The 23,261-nt window shown below is 35.7% G+C and overlaps 1 protein-coding gene across 4 annotated transcripts in view; it reads left to right on the forward strand.

The window, feature by feature from the left end:
- Window positions 1-23,261, forward strand: part of LOC141400619 (paired box protein Pax-6-like) — a 260,551-nt gene that overhangs the window by 70,463 nt on the left and 166,827 nt on the right. Inside the window, exons 1-3 of one of the 4 annotated variants that reach the window (XM_073979910.1) lie at window positions 9,400-9,928; window positions 9,987-10,204; window positions 10,271-11,695. The exons of the other annotated variants lie outside the window; for them this stretch is intronic. The gene's annotated coding sequence lies outside the window, so the exon portion shown is untranslated. Of the gene's footprint in view, window positions 1-9,399; window positions 9,929-9,986; window positions 10,205-10,270; window positions 11,696-23,261 lie in introns of those variants that run through there. 4 annotated transcript variants of the gene reach the window in all.

Genomic DNA, 23,261 nt, shown 5'->3' on the forward strand with positions numbered 1-23,261 from the left:
TGTTTGACGAGATGTGGCTTTGTTTTTAAATTGCTTAATTAAACCATAGTAGCATCTGTTGGCCAATACAATTCTTCTTTAACTAACTAAGTCTTTAACTAACTAAAAATTTTAGGTACCAACTTCCACAGTTGGTCCGAGCTCTATGGACGCTTTGTGCGTCGACACCATCAATTTGGTCCTTTCGCCGTTTACCGCCAGACCCACTTTCGAAGATTCTGCTTCGACCTTCCCAAAGGTATCAGTTACTTCCTTTACTGATCGTCCCATGATGTCTATGTCATCAGCATAAGCAAGTAACATGTGGCTATTGGTGTAAATTGTGCAATTTCTTTTGACATTTGCATCTCGTATTACCCTTTCAAGCAAAATGTTGAAAGGATGTCTCCTTGTCTGAAACCTCTTTTGGTACAAAATTCTTCGGAGAGGTTTTTTTCCAATTTTAACTGAGGACCTTACTTACTTACTTAGTTGGCCCATTACAGAACATTTGTTCCATAGACCGAACTAAGAAAAGATTTCCATTCCTCTCTGTTTTTCGCTTGACTTTTTGGAATACCGCGCCTTTTCATTTCTTCATCCACTTGTATGCTCCATCGAAGCTTAGGGCTGCCGATTCTGCGTGCACCGCCATGTGGCATGTATTCATATGCCTTTTTAGCGGGTTCATCATCGCTCATTCTCATAATATGGCCTAGCCAACGCAATCGTTGCATCTCGATACGTTTAACTATATTCATGTCTTTGTATAGGTTATATAGCTCGTGGTTCATACGACGTCGATATTCACCGTCAACGCAACTCGGCCCGTAGATCTTTCGAAGAATTTTCCTCTCAAACACACCAAGCACTGCCTTATCTGCTTGCGCAAGTACCCATGCTTCGGAGCCATACATTAGCACGGGTAGTATCAGCGTTTTGTATAGTGTTATTTTTGTTTGACGAGATGTGGCTTTGTTTTTAAATTGCTTACTTAGACCATAGTAGCATCTGTTGGCCAATACAATTCTTCTTCTTATTTCACAACTAATGTTGTTTGTTGTGTTTATGGCAGTGCCGAGGTAGACGAAGTCTTTAACTACCTCAAAATTGTAGGTACCAACTTCCACAGTTGGTCCGAGCTCTATGGACGCTTTGCGCGTCGACACCATCAATTTGGTCTTTTCGCCGTTTACCGCCAGACCCACTTTCGCAGATTCTGCTTCGACCTTCCTAAAGGTATCAGTTACTTCCTTTACTGATCGTCCCATGATGTCTATGTCATCAGCATAGGCAAGTAACATGTGGCTATTGGTGTAAATTGTGCCATTTCTTTTGATATTTGCATCTCGTATTACCTTTTCCAGCAAAATGTTGAATAGGTCACACGAAAGGCTGTCTCCTTGTCTGAAACCTCTTTTGGTACAAAATTCTTAGGAGAGGTTCTTTCCAATTTTAACTGAGGACCTAGTATCAGTTAAAGTCATCTTACAAAGCCGGATGAGCTTTGCGGGGATACCAAATTCAGACATTGCGTGGAATACCTTTGATCGGAGGGGACTGTCGAATGCTGCTTTATAATCGACAAAAAGGTGAAATGTGTCGATCTGCATCTCTTGGGTTTTCTCTAGGATTTGCCGCAGGGTAAATATCTGGTCAATGGTGGACTTGCCAGGTCTAAAGCCACATTGGTATGGTCCAATTATTTCGTTGACCATTGGCTTTAGTCGTTCGCACAATATCCCTGGCACTCTCTTATAGGCAATAGGGAGAAGACTTATGCCCCTATAGTTGGAGCATACAGTCTTATATCCTTTCTTTTGGACGGGACATAGGATGCTCAGGTTCCAATCGTCGGGTACGCGTTCTTCCTGCCAGATGGTGCTAACTAGGTGATGCATACACCTTATCAGCGCGTCGCCTCCGGTTCTAAACAGCTCGGCTGGTAAGCCATCGGCTCCTGCTGCTTTATTATTCTTCAGCCGGTTGATTGCTGTTTTTACCTCATCTTGGCCGGGCGGTATACATTCTATACCATCTTCTGGGATTGGATCTGTGGTATCATCGTCTTCGCTACTATTGGATACCAGCAGATTGGAGAAATGTTCCTTCCATATCCTGAGCACGCTATCTGTATCTGTTACCAAATTACCTTGCTGGTCTCTACTGGAGGATGTTCCTTGATCTGTTTGATGTTTCAGAAGGTAGAATTTTCGGCCGTCATTCTGTCTCCTGTACATCTCGACTTTTTCACACTCCCGCTTGCGGAAAAGACGTTTCTCTTCTCTCCTTTTCTCCCGATATCTCTCTCGTGCGCTACGCGTTGCTACTGATTGTAAAGTAGCTCTATATGCCGCAGTTTTCTCTTCGGTAGCAGCACGACACTCCTGGTCATACCATGAATTCCTTTGTGGAGGTCTCTGGAAACCAAGTATGGATTTTGCGGCTGTTTGCATGGAGTGGGCAATATTTTGCCATTGTGTTGTTATGTTATCGGGACAAGGAGCGCTCGCGTTAAGCAATTGGGCTAGTTGAGTGGAATATGCTGTGGCTATCTGTTGTGTTTGCAGCCTATCGATGTCCAACTTCCGCGTTGTGTCTGTTCGTGCTTTATTTGCAACGTTTAGACGGGTACGTACCTTTGCTGCAACAAGGTAGTGGTCCGAATCAATGTTTGCGTCTCGGAACGATCGTACATCTAACACGCTCGATGAATGTCTTCCATCTATCACAACATGATCAATTTGATTACTTGTTCTTTGATCTGGAGACAGCCAGGTGCCCTTATGAATATCGAGATGATTAAATCTGGTACTGCTAACTACCATGTTTTTTGCAGCTGCAAAGTCTATCAGCCTCATACCATTGTCAGATGTTTTACTGTGGAGACTGAATTTCCCGACTGTTGGGCCAAAGATATTCTCCTTTCCAATTTTGGCATTAAAATCGCCTAGAATGATTTTAATGTCAAGGGCAGGGCAACGATCATATGTTTCTTCTAAGCGCTCGTAAAATATATATTTGGTCTGTTCGTCCTTTTCTTCAGTGGGAGCATGAGCGCAAATAAAGCTGATGTTGAAGAATTTAGCTTTTATTCGAATTGCAGAAAGTCTTTCATTCACTGGGGTGAAGCTGGATACCAGATGTTTTAGTCTCCGACTAACTACGAATCCGCAACCAAACTCATGATATACGTCATGGCAGCTATAATACAGTGCGTCACCTTTAGATGTTGTTGTGACACCTTTCCCATCATATTTCCTGTATGGCAGTAATGTCGGCCTTGTACTTTCCAAGTACATCTGCCAATGCGAAGACTGCACCTTCTCTATAAATAATGCGAACATTCCAGGTGCAGATTCGCAGATCATGGTCCTTAAAACGTTTGCGGTGTTCGTCAACTTTAGAGGGGTTTGTTTTTCCTTTCTTTCGGCACATGTTAGGTCACTACCTTTAACGGGTGTTAAAGGCAGTTCAGCAGGTGACACCACGGGGAGGTCAGTGTCCACTTGAGATGAAAGAGGGAATATACAGAAAAACAAAATATATTTTTTTCTGCACAAAAACAGGGTAAATGTCAAAAAGGACTATGAAAACGCGATTAGTCGTCAATGAGAACCGTACCTAAAATTTTCTGAGCGACATTTTTGCAGAACATTTCGAAGCTGAAAAATGTCATCTTGTGGTAATTTTATTGCGGTTCTTGAAATAAAGGACGAAAAGGACATGGAAGGAAGCGAGTTAGAAGATCGAAATGTTCTATAAAAAAGATCCGCATTAGATTTGACTGCAGACATGTCATATCAAGAAATAACCCAAAACAACAGCGAACAAAGATATAACGACTTTTGCGATATCTCCGTTGTTTGTCCACCTACGCCAACCAACTTTGCATTGCTGTAAAAGTGAAGTTTCCCACTTTCATTATCAGGCTTTGCTTTTGGAAAACCATGTAACGGTACCCCAGATTTTCGGTATTTTGAGGATTTTAGCTACAATTTTTGACCGAGCTAGCTGAAATTTGACATTTGAGGTTCTCAGGCCCCGAAACTTCTCCTCTCAAAATCGTCCACATAGAACTATTTTTTGATATAGCTCCTATAAAACCGTACCTCGCATTATTCGGTATTTTGAGGATTTTAGCTAATATTTTTAACCGAAGTAGCGGTAATTTGTCATTTTAAATTCTCGGTCCCGAAACTCCTGTACCAAAAATCGTCCACATAGGTCCATGTTTTGGTATGTCCCCCATATAAAGGTACCAACAGATTGAAGAAATTTGTATATACATTTTTTAAAAAAGTTTGGTTCGTCCGAATTATTGTTTTTTACTTGTTATTATTGACATATTTACAAAATAAAATTTGAAACAATTTTTGTAAGTTTGAATAAACAAATGCATATTTTTAAATGATTTTGGACCTTTTACTTTTCTCCTAGTAAATATTTTTATGTTTAGAGGGTAACTCGTTCCTTACCAAAATTATTCCAAGTTTAGGTAGATGGGTATGTATCACAAACTTGGGAATATATTATTCTAATCTGACACATTTTCATGCAATTTTAGGATAAACGGTTGGACATAAGAATCGAGAAGAAGATAGATAGAGAATTTTAACAGCTCCAACATTTTCTTTAGTCCCATTTTTATAGGGCTTGCCGTTTCCATTTTTCTCATCAATGATCAATGTTGTTCAGATTCAGGTTCCGGCGCACCGGAATATAAACTTGGTTTCTAATAGGGAATAATAATGATTATGTCATTGTCATTTTATTTTACAAAACTATACCATTGACTTTCCTATAACCTGAACACGACAAAATACTTATCTTTTGGTAATGTTTTTGGTTTAAAATCGCATTATTATGTTAATTAGGAAATATTACTTTGAGCTACTGTAACCTTAACCAAACCCATTCATTTATAAAATGTCGGAAGAATGAATGAATGGAAGGGTACAGGTAAATGTACTTCAATAAGACATTTTGTAAGAAATATTTTTAAGTTTTTGAGAAAAACTGTCTGTGAAATCTGAATTACTTCATTATGTCATACGAGTATCATTCAATTAAGTAATAAAGGAACAGGAACGCGGAATTCAATAATGAATATACTCCATATTTGATATGCTGTATTCGATCTTTATAGAGGTCTCAAGGAAGTACATCAACGACTTTCCGTGAACTAAATCTCTTTTGAGAAACTTGCTGTTAAGTAATGAAGAAGAATTAATTGTCGTGAGTCAAAAACTGCTAAAATCTGATATGTGTAGCTGTAATGTACATATGTATGTGATCGAAAATACACTTTATACGATACAGTGCACAGTGGTCCATCTTGTATGGGAAGGTGCGACAAAAATATTTATAATCGTCGGATCAATACTTCAGCCAAAAAATTATCATTATGGGTCCAGATTTTGCTTAGTCCCCATGTAGTAGTACCACCCGATTTCAGGTATTTTGAAGATTTTATCAACATTTTCGGCCCGAATTGGTTGTTATTTGCCATTTGGAGTTTTCAATGATCAAAAACCTTCTGCGCCAAAAATTGTGATCTTAGGTCCAGGTTTCGGTATATCTCTCATATTACGGTACCTCCCGATTTCAGGTATTTTGAAGATTTTATTAACATTTTCGGCCCGAATTGGTTGTAATTTGCCATTTGGAGTTCTCAATGATCAAAAACCTTCTGCGCCAAAAATTATGGTTTTAGCTCCAGGTTTCGGCATAGTCCTCATATTACGGAACCTCCCTATTTCAGTTATTTTGAGTTTTTTATCTACATTGTCTGTTCGAATTGGTTGTAATTTGCTATTTGGAGTTCTTAGTGGTCAAAAAACGTCTCCATTTGAGGTCAGAATATTTCATGGTAGGGGAAAATACGCTCATAAGTAGATCCCAAAACAAAAATATCTAAATCTTTAAAGAAAAAAACCAAAACAAACAATAAAAACACAAAAACGGCATATCGTTGAAGCGACCAGAGGCATCGTCAGTATTTTTAATGTCACATACGAAAATGCAAATATATGCAGCTGGAACTAAATTTTTTGTAAACTTGACACTATTTCGAACAGTCTACAAAAAATTGGAGAGTGAATCCACAAAAAAGGTATTATAAAAAATATGATTTCCAGCACATTTTATGGGAATAATGAGTACAAATGTTCCAGAACCTGCAAGAAGCTACTATTTTTTACTACGATAACATTTTTTCCTTTATGTTATCGATTTTATGTTATTCAATTTTTCGATTTTTGTCGCAGGTTGGGACCAGTGTGCCTTATCGAAAAATTGCTTTCAGACTCACATATGTTTGGACGAAGTCCGCTGGCTGGAGCACATGATAACTTTAGAACAAATCAACCGTTATAACTATCGAAAGAAAAGTCTCTCAAATAAGATGAACTTCCATGGATATGTCGGTCCATTCCTTCAGGTTCCTTCTCGCTACAGATCTTAAATTAGACGGGATCGTCGCGAAATGTTTGGTGTTGGAAGAAGCCTATTTATTTTGTTTATGGCCGGATAACGTTCAAGGGGTCGGAATGGGGCAAACATTTATGTGGAGAAAAATTGAACGTTTTATTCTTATGCAAATACCTCAGGATATTCGAAAAGCAAAGCATGTCAATGAAAGAAGAAACTATTACCTTCACAATGATAAAAAGTATGGTGGCGTAGGTGGCTGCAACTGTCGGTAACACATCCCAGTTTCCTTTATTTTTTATTTGAATTTGACTGATATCCCTGCATTGGTTTGGGAACACTTCAACCCATTTGGATTTGAATTGCAATAACGAATATCCCAGCTTTGGTAGAAGACATTTCAACAAAAGCGATTAAGTAACAAGTGGCGGTCACCTGCAAAGCCCAAAAAGGCAATTTCTCAGGATTTTTTTCGTCTGAAAGATGAAATGGCCGTCCACGAAACCCCTATTTTTTGTAAAAGCGTTTTGCGGAGCCAATTCTAGCTCGAAAACTAATTAACCGATCGTCATATATTTTTGTGAGCTTATTTAGAACATACAGATCTAGTCCTTCATCGATAGATTAAAAAAATAGATTTTGCCGAAATCCAAAAAAGTCAAAATTTCAATATTTGGATTAAAAACTAACGTTTTCTGGACATAAAACGGGCAAACAATTTTTTTTAAATAAATCGATAAATGAAGGGCTAGATTTGGATCTCCTCGATAACGCCACAAAATTGCGTGACAATCGGTTCAATTGTTTTCTAGCTAGAGTTGGCACCGATTTCAAAATGCCATTTCGAGAAAAACACGTTGTTAGTATCTATTTTGCATACAAAATTCAATACATTTTTCGCTTCCAAATAATATATCTCAGGCAATATTTTTCCTATCGACTTGAAAATTTGACCACATATTCTATGCTACTTCTACTTTAAAATAAGCCTATAATTTCTCTGGTATCCCAAAATCCAATTTGAGGAATTTTATTTCCATGGAGGATATCGTTGCTTCTGTTGGTCTTATTCCTATGGGAGAGTTTGATATATAACACTGTGCAACATTTTTGAGCCAATCGCGTGCAAACAACTTCTGTCCAGACTTTTATGAAAGTAGAGGACCAATAGGCAAAAACCATATTTGGATTTTGTTTTCTTAGATCGGGTTCGGTTTTTATGGCATGGTTAAATATCGAATTTTTAAAACAAATCGGGGCTGTATCTCTGAAACCAATACGAATCTTGTTTTGACATCTGCAGCAAACTTGTAGATAAGAGCAAGAAGAAACTATTTGGGGGAATAGTGAACTCGAAAAACTGCATTTATTGCCTCAAATTTTATAATATATCTAAAAATTCTATAATTTATGTATAGATACGCTGCGAAATGCGTATCTCCCAAAATGTTAAATTCTTCTTAATGTTACCTTTTGGGAAAATATTCTCTGGAATGTAATACACAACTCTTCAGAATATTATATTGTTGTAAAATGCCTCTATCGCCTTGTTTATAGCAAATTTTTCAACAACAATTTGGTAAATATTTCAATAATTCATTGAAATCCCCAACATGAGAATAAACAGCCGTGTGAACATTGTTTGAAATAAGTTTTGTAAAAGGTAAGTTTTTGTAAAGGCTCATTTTAGGTCGGTTTAGATGAGGCCATAAAATCTAAACCCGATCTAAGAACAAAAAAGAGTTTGATAATGAGCTTTAAATTAATACTAAATGTGTTGGGATTGATGGTTAAATACCAGAGTCATTGTAAAAGGCGGTAAGCTATCCCAATTTTAATATTTAGGAGTTTTAGTTTAATAAAATGCCTCTGCTTGTATTTGGTGCATTAAAACATGTAAAATTCTAAATTATTTCAACCAGTACCAAGAAGATTGTCGGCAGTAGTCAAATATAAAATTAATTATTAATTAATGTTTACCAGTGAAAATCTTATGCACAAGGCTTTGCTCACTTGTTTTTTAATGTAAATGTCTGCTTTTTTGGTTGGCTTGCACGGACCCTATCAACTCTGGCAAAATAGCTATGCATCGACCCAATAGCTGAATTGGAAATATTCGATACAAGTCCAATCTACACTCGTGGATTCGAATTATAGCTCTTTTTGGAGGTATCTAAGAAGTTCTTTAGATTGCACTTTGAAACTAAAGAAAAGCAGAGTCTAGAAAGAAAAATACTGAGTTAATGATTACTGTATACCAAATGCTATTGAAAGGTTTGTAAGATGGTAATAAAGTTTAAATGTCAAAGACTAATTCAATTAAAAACTGTTTGAAATGTTATGAACTTTCACTATTGAATTTATATTTCATATAGAATCAACTAACTACATCTTTAAATTAGCTTTACGTAAAACTACACAACATCTTTAAATTTCATGATTTTTGGTCAACCAAATCCCATAAAAATTGCGACTTGTAGCGTGATTACAAGGTTTAGATGGACAGACAGACGGACGGACGCACATAGCCAGATCGACTCAGCTCGTCGAGACATTAATTTGGGTATACATAAGTATGGGTCTACGACCAACTTTGATTAAACTCAAACAAATGTTCTGAAAATAATGTTTATTAATTAATATAAACAGGAGACACCGTGGTGCAATGATAAGCACGTCCACCTTTCACTTAGAAGGCCTGGGGATCAATCCATGACCAGAACATCAAAATTGTCGGCGATGGAAAATCCTGCTCCGCCATGAAAAACTTATCTAGAAGTCCCGTTCAAACTTGACGATAAAAAATAGGTCCAATCATTTGTTTGATATGAGAGAAGTCTGCCTTGTTCCTTCGGGGAATGTTATGGGAACATATCGTTCATTTACTCAAAGAGGGGCATAACTAAAGATGCGTTTTCTGAGTTAGCAATTTCTGCAATTTTTTTCTATCATTTCTACGTTATCTTGGGTCTCTTGCTGATAGCTCTAAAACTGGACGAGTTACATCACATTTACTACGAGATTCGCATAATGCAAAATAGAAAAGTTTTTTGAGCTTATGAAGCACTAAACACTTAAGAAAGTGACGTAGGGGATGAAAGATACCAAGGAACGGTCCTGGCCGGTTTTAAAATGGCAAAGCCCAGGATTTATACTCTCTCATCTCAAGTGGACAGTGACCTCCCCGTGGTGTCACTGTTAAAGGTAGTGAGCTAACATTTGCCGCCCTTTCACCCATAATAAAGTTAAAAACTTGAGTCGGGTGAGTAACCCTCCTCTAGAAAAAGCAGCCTACTATGAAAAAACGAAAGAAAAACAAACCCCTCTAAAGTTAACGAGCCCCGCAAAAGTTTTAAGGATCGGCAGATGTACTTGAAAAGTACAAGGCCGACATTACTGCCACACAGGAAATACGATTGATTGGGAATAGAGTCACAACAACACCTAAAGGTGACGCACTGTATTATAGCTGCCATTACACAAAGCATGAGTTTGGTTGCGGATTTGTAGATCGTCGGTGAGCTTAGAAGAAAGATATGACCGTTGTCCTGCCCATGACGTTAAAATTATTTTAGGCGATTTTAATGCCAGAATTGGAAAGGAGAATATCTTTGGTCCAACAGTCGGGAAATTCAATCTACTCAATAATAGAACATCTGACAATGGAATGAGATAAGGGAGAAATCAAATTCATCACGTTGTGATAGATGGACGGTATTCGTCGAGTGTGTTGGATGTACGATGGTTCCGAGGTACAAACATAGACTTGGCCCACCACCTTGTTGCAGAAAAGGTACGTACCAGATTAACTTACTTATCCCGGACCAATGGCAAAATATTGCCCACTCCATTTTAACAGCCGCAAAACAAGTACTTGGATACCAGAGACCTCCACCAACGAATCCGTGGTATGTCCAGGAATATCGTGCTGCTACCACAGAAAAAATGCTGCATATAGGGCTACTTTACAATCAATAGCAACGCGTAGCGCACGATAGAAGTATCGGGAGGAGAGATTATAAGCGTATTTTCCGAAGGTCAAAGAGAGAAATGGAAAAGCGGGAGTGTGAAAAACTTGAGATGTACAGGAACCACAATTAAGTCCGAAAATTCTACCAAAGTGCGAAACATCAAACTGATGGCTTTGAGAAGTACAGGAACCACAATTAAGTCCGAAAATTCTACCAAAGTGCGAAACATCAAACTGATGGCTTTGGTACAGGCACATGCTCCTGTTGAGACCAGCAAGGCAATTTGGTAACTAATACAGATAGTGTGCTAAGGATATGGAAAGAGCACTTTTCCAAACTGTTGGTATCCAATAGTAGCGAAGATGACGAAGATATCACAGATAAAATCCCAGAATATGGTATTGAATGTGCACCACCCTGCCAGGATGAGGTAAAGACAGCAATAAACCGGTTGAAGAATAATAAGGCAGGAGCAGCCTATGGCGGCCATAGTATGGCCTACCAGCCGAGCTGTTCAAAACCGAAGGCGACACGCTGATAAGGTGTATGCATCAGCTAGTTAGTCCCATCTGGCAGGAAGAACCCGTACCCGACGATTGGAACCTGAGCATTCTGTGTCCTGTCCACAAGAAAGGAGATAAGACTGTATGCTCTAAGTACAGGGGCATAAGTATTGTACGAACGACTAAAGCCTATGGTCAATGAAATAATTGGACCATACCAATACGGCTTTAGACATGGCAAGTCCACCATGAAATAAAAAGAAGAATTGTATTGGCCAACAGAATGCTACTTTGGCTTAAGTAAGCAGTTTAAAAACAAAGCCACATCTCGTCAAACAAAAATAACGCTTTACAAAACACTAATACTACCCGTGCTGATGTATGGTTCAGAAGCCTGGGTACTTGTGCAAGCAGACATGGCATTGCTTGGTGTGTTTGAGAGAAATGTTCTTCGAAAGATCTACAGACAAATCTGCGTTGACGTTGAATATAGACGTCGTATGAAACACGGGCTGTATCTGCTATACAACGAAATCAGTAAAGATAAACGTATCGAAATGCACCGATTGCCGTAGACTAGGCCATATCATAAGAATGAGCGATGATGAACCCGCTAAAAAGCGTATAAATACGGGCCACATGGCGGTGCACGCAAAATTAGCAAGCCAAAGCTTCGGTGGAGCAAACAAGTGGATGACGAGATGAAAAGGCGCGATATTCCGGAAACCGAAGCAACAAACAGAGAGAATTGGAGATCTTTTCTTAGTTCGGCATATGGAACAAATGTTCTGTAATGGGCCCGCTAAGTAAGTAAGTATGGAAAACACTTCCAATCATACTTTATCTTGCACAGAAATTTAGCACTGATACCTCGCTAGACGTTTGCAAAACATGGTCCAAGTAGTTATTTTAATTTGTGTGTAATAATCTTTTTAAGTTGGGAACTCATATTGCAATCGCCAGCTTAAAACGCTTTTTTCTCGAAACTGGATTTTTTTGAGATGTAAATGAGCGATATGTATGTAATATCGAAATAGGTAAACAAAACATAATATTCTCCCAGTTAAAAATAGCGGACAAATATCCTTCGCTGTAAAAATACGTTTCATTTGAGAAATCAAAGTTCGATGACAGAGAAGCCACTCCCACAGCCGATATGTCTGATGTGCTCCAAAACCAACAGCGGAACCAGGTCACACAATTTGGTTGTTGTGTGGGCTCCAATCTTTGGCTTTTCTTTTTCACTTGCAAAAAAATTTTCGATCATCAAGCTCAACTCCAACGAGAAAATTAATAAAAATTATCATTAAAATGATCTTCGCCCCAACGGGCAAAATTCCAAATAAAAAACCGGCTGAGCCAGGCTGGAATTTGAACCCACATCCTCGAAAGCATTTGAAAAATTGTAATTAACGATTAACGAAAATATCATATTTATTATGATGCAAAATAGGTCGGCGCACATCCCACTTTCCAATTGTTTTATTTGACGAGTATCTCAGGTTACCTATAGAGATAATTTTATTTGGAAGCTAAGATGTAGCATGAACTGTATCTTAGTAGGCCAAAACTTATAAAACGTCGCTAATTTGAGCAGGGTGCATACACAATATTTTTGGGCTAAAATGAATATATGTACCTCCCTTATCAACGAAATTTTTGAACATCTGTTCCGCAAAAACAAAAGTGCAGTATTTTCATTGCCGTGGAAATGATCCGCAGAAATCGCGATAAAATACGCGAGTTTTTCAAAATCAACTTTAGGTGATTTTTATAATTTCTCGTATCTCGCGTTTAAGTAGATGGATTTCCACGGGTAATGTATTATTAGATCCGGAATCTAAGAATAGAAAAACAAAAAGAAAATCCTAAATATATCGTTTTTATCCCTCCTCAAACATTTTATTTTTAAGATACGAGAGAGGTTGAGGAAGTAAGACATCGATATATAATTTTATTTTTTTATTTATTTTTTATAGGCAAAAACTCATTCATTCGTACAACAAGAAAACAATTTTTAAGATTTTTTTCATTTCATAGTATTTTTCAAAATAAAATAAAATATAATATAAAAAATTAGGTTTCAGTGTTTTATTTAGAAATGCACTAGGAAATAATTTGTTGCTTAGCCTCAATAAATATATTCTTTCTCATGATGGAATCTCTCAAATAAAATGCTTGCCGTTTAATTTTGCCACCATTTATGATCTAAATGCAAGCGTTTTATTTGAGCGACTTATGCCAATTCTGGCTAGAAAAGAAGATAAAATCCTAAAAACACTTGAAATCGGGTGGTACCACTATATGGGGTCTATACCAAAACCTGGACCTATGTCAACAATTTATGGTGGAGAAGTTTCTATACCATTGGGGACTCCAAATGCCAAGTTACAGCCAATTCGGCCTCAAAATGAAGACAAAATCCTCATAATACTTGAAATCGGGTGGTACCGCTATAAGGGGCTATATCAATACCTGGACCTATGTTCACAATTTTTGGTGGGGAAATGTCTGTATCATTGGAAATGCCAAATGACAGCTAATTCGGGCAAAAATGAAGATAAATTCCTCAAAATACCTGAAAGCGGGTGGTACCGCTACATGGGGGCTGTAGGAAAAATTGGGCCCATATTCATGTATTGTCATACAAATCTATTCGTTTGGTCAACTGCAACTGTGTGGAAAATGAGTTACCAGAGTTGAAATGCAAGTTAAATAAAACACCGTTAAAACACACACTGTAAAATGGACCAATCTTTGTTTTAATTTCATATTCATATATTGTCATCCAAATCTGAAAAGTTAGCAAAGTTTTAGTCCGATTGGTCAACTGCAACTGTGTCAAAATTGAGTTACCAGATTTGAAATGTAATTTAAATATAACACCGTAAAAACACTGTAAAAATGGACCAATATTGGTTTTGATTTCATATTCATGTATTGTCATCCAAATCTGAAAAGTGTGCAAAGTTTTAGTCTGATTGGTCAACTGCAACTGTGTCAAAATTAAATTAAAAGATTTGAAATGCAATTTAAATAAAACGCCGTTAAACACTGTAAAATGGACCAATCTTTGTTTTAATTTCATATTCATGTATTGTCATCTAAATCTGGAAAGTGTGCAAAGTTTCAGTCCGATTGGTCAACTACAACTGTGTTAAAAATGAGTTACCAGATTTGAACTAAACCGACGAAAACAAGTTAAATAAAACACTGTAAAAACGAAGTGGTTAGTGCGTTACCTTTTTTACTAGCTAGTTTATTACAAATACAGTAGTGGCCAATACATTAGCATCAAATTCGCACGTTTTAGAAAATGTTCTGTAAAATATTTTTTTGAAAGAAAAACTAGGTATTTTTTGCAATTATTTATAGTTCAATGCTTACAGTATAAGAAAATAAAAAGTTTTGGCACGATATCTAACAAGAAATTTGATAAAATATGAGAATACATAAAACGCCTTAAAATTTAATGGTCAAAACATATGCAACTGAACCAAATCGGATGCAAAAATCTTCAATATTTTTTAAAATATTATTTTTAATATGACTCAAGTTATTTGTTTTTTGTTTTGGGAAGTTTAAAATTGAGTAAAATTGTAAAACTGATATCAGTCATTCGTACTTCATCGGGGGAGTGGCGGGTCAAGGTGAGGGGCATGAGCATGGGTGCAAGAGTGAGTAACTTAGGAAATAATGGACATTTAAGTTTATGATTTAATAAAGCAGTTATATTGTTTATTACCCAAAGTCAGAAGTCTGGGTCTATATATATATATTTCCAGGAAGAGCACAGGCTTCCCAAAAATAGAAAAGGTTTCAACACATTTATTGCTCGCTAGAATACATAAATCATATCCCATACATTTATGAAAAAATGTGTTTATTATGGAAATAAATTTCAAAAATTCACTCAGAAGACTATAAATCGCGGTAGTTATAATATAATGTTAATTGGCTTTAGCGAGTACTAAATGTGTTGCAAACCTTTTATTTTCTTGGGAAGTCTGTGCTCTTCACGGAAATGTCTATATACAAAATGTGTGCGGCAAATTATCATCTGATGGACTTTCTAAAACTTTTTGCCTTAAGAGAATCCCGAATGTCCATTATTTCTACTAGGTTACTGACTCCTGCACCCATGCTCATGCTCCTCCCCTAGATGCCCCATCCGTCGATGAAGTACGAATGATTGATATCAGTTTTAAAATTGCTTAAGCCTGGAGTATTCCCCCATTGGCTTAACTTCATCATTACGAGTACCTTTCTACAGAGAGTAATGTTTACAAATCGCACTGACAGCCTGCAAAATTTACTGATCGCTACCAATATCATAATTTCATGCCGGCGAAGGGAATTATCAATTGGCTTTTCAGTTTTTGAAATGATGATTTTTCTAGTTAAAACATGAACTCTTTAAGCATCGAGTATTCTCATGTTATGCTTGGTTTACATTTGACGTCGTTTCGTGACTTCGAACGCGTTTCGTGATTTCGTGCGGAATCAAGCAAAATTTATCATGATTTCGCATACAAAAATGAAATCATCTCATTTCGTGATTTCAGCGAAATCAACATCGAAATCGCAGTACACATGACATAAAACCCTGTGTTTGCATAAAAAAGTACCAAAAGTTGCAACACTTTTCACGTATCACAATAAACAAGGTAGATCGTCAATTGCTGCAACAAAAAATTTTAGTATCATAATTTGTAAACAATGCGAAAAAATATTTAATTACTTTGTTACAATTCTACTTTTCATTGTGTTCCCGTACTTTTTTAATGGTAATGTTAGAAAAAAGAGCTAACTGTCAAAAATTGCTTCCCAATATAAAATTTCTTAAAAAATACGGGAACGGAAAATGACGGAAATTGCAAAAACTCCAGCAGAAGAGTCAAAATCAACGTATTAACTATTGTATTTAGATGCCAATGAAAATGCCGCTAGTTTCTACTAGGCCAAAATTGTATGGCAGAAAACAGGAGAAGAGGGTGTTATGCTAAGTTTACATTTACGAAATCCACTCAATTTCAACTGTCAATTCCATAGCTCAAACGTCAAATGAAATCTCATCTGGATTTCATTTGACGTTTACCCTATGGATTTGACAGTTGAAATCAAGTGAATTTCGTAAATGTAAACCAAGCATTATTCGGCGCAATTTTTGTTTAAAGAGAAGTGCAAGTCTTGTTAGATTTTGGAGTACGGGAACGTATTTTTAGTACTAAACGGGAAAACTACTGCAAGTAGTAGTATTTTGCAGGTTCTGAACACAGCTTTTACCTATCAAAATTTATTATTATGATGCCTCAAAGATAAAATCATTTTTTTTCATTTGTTAGTGCTATACACAATTAATACGATATATAGATAACTAGCGGACCCGGCGAACTTCGTCTCGCTATTAAGGAATAAAATTTCATACAAAAACTCAATTTTCGATTTTTCCAATTTTCCGACTTTTCCGGAGAGATTTTCCAAAATTTTCTTCCGTAAAGACCTTCTCCTCGAAAATACGAATAACTGACAAAAAATTTTACAGAAATCGGCCTAGCCGTTCTCATTTTATGAAGTACTATACATTTTTTACACCATTTTTATATATATAGATAATTTTACAATAATTTTCGAAATAAAGTTGTAAAGTTCTATATTGTCGTATATTTTTGATGACTAATTCATTTTACAACAACTTGTTTTGAGAATTCATGTTCGATCAGCTGCGCATATGCATCTACCTTGATTATTGTGATATGCTTGAAATCAAGAAAAAAATAAGTGTAAACACCGGGGTGTATTTCAGGATTTCGTGAAATCCAGTGGATTTTGGAGCGTAAGTGTAAACTTGGCATTAATGACAATGATGCTCACTTTTCGGTTGTACCAAAAAAACACCAGAACAAAATATTTGCAAGCTGACAGCACGATTCAACTAAGAAATCATCGATTTCTGTGATTTGAAGTAACATCAACACAGTTACCTGTGAGTATGTTGTTGGAATTTAAAAATTCCCTTTTGCGCGTTCCTTCTCTGTTTTTGTTTGTTTTGTTTTAGTTGAAGATTCAATCATATGATTGCTTAAGTCTGGAGTATTCCCCCACTGGCTTATCTTCATCATTTCCTTTCTACAGAGAGTAATGGGGGAATACTCCAGACTTAAGCAATCATATGATTGAATCTTCAACTAAAACAAAACAAATTTTACTCACTTTTAATCTTCCCAGAACAAAAAACAAATAACTTGAGTCATACAGTGTCCGAAATAAAGATAGGTTCACATGTAAATTTCTAATTCTTTAATAATTCAGATGACTTTTATAGGATTTTATAATTTTGTATTATGGAGTTGGGCACTCCCCATGATGTCAATATATCAATTATTTGGTTTTGCGACAAAATAAAATTTAAAAATGTTTTCCGTTATTTTTGGTGCGAAATAATGATAGGTTCAGGGCAATTATTAGGGATTTACACGCATAAATTTGAGGAAAACTTTTTACAAATCGTTGTTTTTTTAGATAACCGATGTCCAACGAGTAATTTGGTTTGGAAGTTGTCTCCGAATTATTTTCAAAATGCAGATAAGTTAGACACTTTAAAGCAGTTTTCAAGAAACACATTTTTACGTGAGGGAGCAGGCAAATCTGTGGTTGTCAGAGGCAAGGATCATTTCAATTTGTATGAAAAGAGTAACAGCCAAAAAACTAATTCCAGTCTTGTAAAAAGTTTCATAAATTGAGCGCCAATTTGAGCGTCAAAAAAGCCTGGAGGGTTTTCCAACACCACTTTGAAGTCAAGAATCGCTTATTTCTCCCATTTATTCGTGTTAAAATACTTTTGCATCTCAAAACAACAGCCAACTTGACCTTCAGGTATCGAAAATGCGATGTAAACAAACGTTAGTAAGCTCAAATCGACCTAGGAAGAATAGAAAAATTAGCAAGTAAAACAGCAATCGAGCCTGATGAAGAACAGACGTGGGTTTAAGTAAAAATGTTTATGAAAAATGGATGGGAAATTACTCTATTACTCAAACAATAGAAAAAATCCATCCCAGCCATTTTGCATGAGGGTTCACATAATTTTTAGACGAAATCTGGCGGTTTCCTTTTTTGGGCTCGGTTGCAGTTTTACTTGGCAATTTTTGTATCGATTTGAGCTTTCTAACATTTGTTTACATCGCATTTTCGATACCAGAAGATCAAGTTGGCTATTGTTTTGAGATGACAACTCGAATAAATGGGAGAAATAGCGATTCTTGACTTCAAAGTGGTGTTGGAAAACCCTCCAGGCTTTTTTGACGCTCAAATTAGCGCCCAATTTATGAAACTTTTTACAAAACTGGAATTAGTTTTTTGATTGTTACTCTTTTCATGCAAATTGAAATGATCCTTGCCTCTGACAACCACAGATTTACCTCCTCTCTCACGTTTAAAAATGTGTTTCTTGAAAACTGCTTTAAAGTGTCTAACTTATCTGCATTTTGAAAATAATTCGGGGACAACTTCCAAACCAAATTACTCGTTGGACATCGGTTATCTAAAAAAACAACGATTTGTAAAAAGTTTTCCTCAATTTTATGCGTGTAAATCCCTAATAATTGCCTTGAACCTATCATTATTTCGCACCAAAAATAAGGAAAAAATTTAAATTTTACTTATTTGTATATTTTTTTGCAAAACCAAATAATGTATATATTGACATCATGGGGAGTGCCCAACTCTATAATACAAAATTATAAAATCCTATAAAAGTCATCTGAATTATGAAAAATTTAGAAATTTACATGTGAACCTATGTTTATTTCGGGCATTGTATTAAAAATGATATTTTACAAAATATTGAAGATTTTTGCATGAGATTTGGTTTTGACCATTAAATTTTAAGGCGATTTATGTATTTTAATATTTTTTCATAATTCTTTTTAGATATCGTGTCAAAACTTTTTATTTTCTTATACTTGAAGCATTGAACTATAAATAATTGGAAAAAGTGCCTAAATTATCTGACAAAAAAAATTTACAGAAATTTTTCTAAAACGTGCAATTTTGTTGCAAATATATTGGCCACCACTGTATATTGTATAATTTAATACTCATTCAAAGACATAATTATTCTAGATTTTATAATATCTGTGATCATTCCAAAATTTATAATACTATACATAGAATTAAAGTCAACACTCATTTTATAGAGGGGATCTAAATATAAAAATTGGTAGTATCTACTGGATCTAAAAGATATATTTATTCTAAAAGATGATACTAAAAAATCTGATGGTACAGAGCCATTTAATATTTTCAGAGTTGTAATAGCATTAAACATTATACGTCTACTTTTTAAGGTAGGTAACCGGATAAGTTTTAGTGTACTAGTATAAGAGGGCAATTCAAAGTCACTACTCCAATTTAGATTTCGTAACGCAAAAAGTAAAAACTGTTTCTGTACAAATTCAATTTTATCAGAATAGATTGCATAATAAGGATCCCATACCACAGAACCATACTCTAAAATTGGCCTAGCAAAAGATTTGTATAAGTGTTTAGCTACATATGGGTCAGAAAATTCTTTTGCCCAACGTTTTATAAAACCCAAATAGTAATGATGTGGTTATTAAAATTTAACTTCGGATCCATCAACAGTCCAAGATCAAAGTATGATTCTACTGATGACAATGCATGTCCATTAATACAATATTGGTATAATAACGGAGTAGATCGAAAAAAGCAGATGTGCTTACACTTTTTTAAGTTCGAAAAAGACTATCTAAATCGTTTTGGAGCAAATCCACGTGATATTGAGACTTATGTGTCATAAATAACTTGACATCGTCTGCATACATTAATAACAGTGTGCTACACGAAAAATATGCAGGGGTTCTAATGCATAAATTCGGTTTTGTGGGAGTCCATGTAAGACCAAAATACCTTTGGTTTCTTTGGGTCACTTCGGTTTTTGATTTTATAACGGTAAATGTAGTGAAAAATGGGCTTTCTCGGATTTTCGACTTTAAACGGGCATTATTTCTTTTTTCAACAACCGATTTGCACACACTATTTTTTATTGGAAGGGGGAGAATAATACCTTTTGAACAATACGCGACCTTGAGCACAAGGAAAAACATTTTACTGGTTTTTAATGTGTTTTTCTCACACTTAAACCACTATTACGTAGCCATTTGTTAACCGATTTTAGAGATCTATGGCTTGTTCGAAAGACAAAAAATGGCGTGTGCAAATCGGTTGTGGAAAAAAGAAGTAATGCCCGTTTAAAGTTGAAAATCCAAGAAAGCCCATTTTTCACTACATTTACCGTTATAAAATCAAAAACCGAAGTGACCCAAAGGTACCAAAGGTATTTTCGTCTTCGATGGACTCCCACAAAACCGAATTTATGCATTAGAACCTCTGCAAAAAGTTTTTGTCAACTTTTGTATCACAGTGTAATTTAGAATATTTTATTGATTTTGGTAGAAAGAATAAATAAAACTGAATAAGGATAATAAAACTTCAAATAAGACTGACTGAGATCTGCCATGTAAATATGATGATATCCGCCACAACAAATTTTGATTTGATTATGATTAACCCTATCAAAGGCCTTGCTGAAGTATCAGTTTCATAAGCTGAACAAACCATTTTAATACTTCTGACGAGAATTGAATCAGGTTGGTAACAGTTGAAAGACCACTGCGAAACCCGTGCTGGTATGAGCTCAGTATTGGTTGAGCAATGATATCAGTAACTAGTTTCTCGAATAACTTTGGAATGACACTCAACTTTGCTATTCCTCTATAATTTGAAACATCTGCTAAGCTAACCGATTTATGTAAGGGGACTAGATAAGATTTTTTCCAAATAGAAGGAAAGTGACAAAATTTGAGAGAATAATTAAAGATTAATGTTAAAGCGACAGATAATATATATCCGAACAATATTTTTATATTATGCTCGGATTTTTTTTCTGTTCAAAGTGGTTGATCTCTAGATGACTTTTCAACTGGTTTGTAGTCAGTTTAAAATAAACGATTTATTATCAACCATCAACTGGTTGATAAAAGTCCGACAGGGTAGTGCAATCATGTACGCGACTTTACGAAAACGTTGAATACAACTCAAACGAACATTTACGCTCAGTTTTTTAGTCGTTGTTGAGAAGGCACCAATTAACATGCCCACGGATGCACACATTATTTGCTTTGATATTTATTAAAATTGTGCTTTTTAATTAAAATTACAAGTTTTAACACATAATTTTTTATTTAGAATACCTTTTTGGACTTCTCGTATTGATGTAACAATGAAAAAACTTATAAAGACCTTAACTTCAAATATTTTAATTTCTCTTAGAAAAAAATCAGTTCTCCTTCCAATGCAATCACCCAAAATAGCATGCTCTTCTTGTGCACCTCTGATATAGTATCAATGTGATGGTGAGACGATGGTGGGGAGTAACAAAAAAGAGTTGGTGAATGCTCAAGAGAGGAAATATGAGAGAAAATAATGGGAATGTAGGGAAAAATAGGAAACTGAAAATCTTGCATATCACAGCTTTGGTTGAAGACCTTCCAAAAGTCTGACTATGAAAGTAGAAAATCCCATCTTTACAACGATGTAAAGCAGGTTGGCGAAGGTGGCCAAATAACGGAGATATCGCAATAGTCGGTATTACATCCCATTTTTTAATCTTTTTTTGAAATTTTTGGTGTTAATGAGGGTCCCACAGAGGAAAAAACCTATTGATTTTGGTAATGGTCGGTTATTATTCAGGGGTCGGAATTTGAAAAAACTTATTTGGAGAAAAGGCCAACGTTTTATTTCAAAGCGAATATCTCTCTTCTGTAAGAGGTATATCGAAAGCAAAACCTGGCAAGTAAAGTAGAAAATATCACCTTTACAACGATGTGAAGTAGTTAGTCATAGGTGATCAAACAACGGAGATATCTCAGTAGGCGGTAATTCATAGCTTTTTCCATTTTTGTGTAATCACACTACAGGTCGGAGTTTTGATCGGATCCTCACGAAATTTTGGGGGTTGATGGGGGTCTCACAGAGAAAGAAGCCTATTGATGGTTGGCGCACATCCCACTTTTCCATTTTGTTATTTAAGTTGTACTGACGATGTACTTAAATGCGTTTCAACAAAATTGACCTGTATTCAGAGCAAAGGCGCTAAGCTATCCCAATTTTAATATTTTGAATTTTACCAGTCAAAAGCGTATGCACAGGGGTAGTGGTGTAGGGTATCACATAGTCAATCCCGACTCGACTATAGCCTTGGCTCACTTGTATTATTTGAATTATATTAACGAGTATCTCAGCTTTGGTTGGATGCGTTTCGGGCATCCCCCTGGCTACGTCGGTGTATCCCTAAAAAAGTTTACGAGTAAAAAGCTCATGCATACACACAGAGATGAGATATTGTTGGAACAATCATATTCTAAGAACAAAACATGTATTTTTAAAATCTGAAAATATACATTGTTGTTTCAACCATATATTTTTTATTAGGGAACGTAATGACACAAAACATATTGTTGCGCCAACAATACATATTAAGAATTTTTAAATACACTATTTTGTTCTTAGAATATGATTGTTCCAACAAAATTTTTTCTCTGCGTGCAGTGGTTGTGGTGTAGGGTATCACTTGTTTTATTCATTTATTATAATTATTTATCTTTTTTGCTGGGGGTGTAAAGTATTTCTGCAGAGAATTTCCAGCATTTGTATAGCCCTCATAGACGGATATTGCCTGGTTTTCGGTATTTTTAAAGTCTTAGACATATTATCCTACCAATGCAGTTGAGATTTTGTAGGAGTTTAGAGAATTGTCGGTATAGTTCTTTGGTTTGATTTTCGGCATTTTGAAGGACTTTACCACACTATTGGACTAACATCGCTTAAATTTGGTACTTAGTCGTCGCTAGGGGTATGAAACATTTCCCCTTGGAATATTCGGTGTAGGCCCACTATTTAATATAGTCCCTATATAATGTAACTGCACGATTTTCGGTATTTTGAAAGTTTTATCCACATTACCTTTTAGATTACGCTGAAAACTAATATTTTATTTCATTAAAATGTTACTAAGCAAAAATACTTATTTTACTCATTACTACGTAACGAAAACAATGCCACAGAGTGTGTGTGCTCGGTTACAAAACGAAGAGTTGTGAATTCAACGCTCCGACGGTGAGTGAGTTTTTTATAACAAAAATACAAAAAACTGTTTATATAAAGTAGACGTGTACACGAGCAACCACTAATGTTGCTGCAATATTCTCTTAATTTTTGTTAATTTAACAACATATGGACGTTTATGAATTTTTGCTTTTATTCGTTAATAATTTGTTTGATGAACGATTTTAGA

This window comes from Musca autumnalis, unplaced genomic scaffold, assembly GCF_047663935.1.
Source record: "Musca autumnalis isolate F117 unplaced genomic scaffold, ASM4766393v1 scaffold_4, whole genome shotgun sequence".
Classification (NCBI taxonomy): domain Eukaryota; kingdom Metazoa; phylum Arthropoda; class Insecta; order Diptera; family Muscidae; genus Musca; species Musca autumnalis.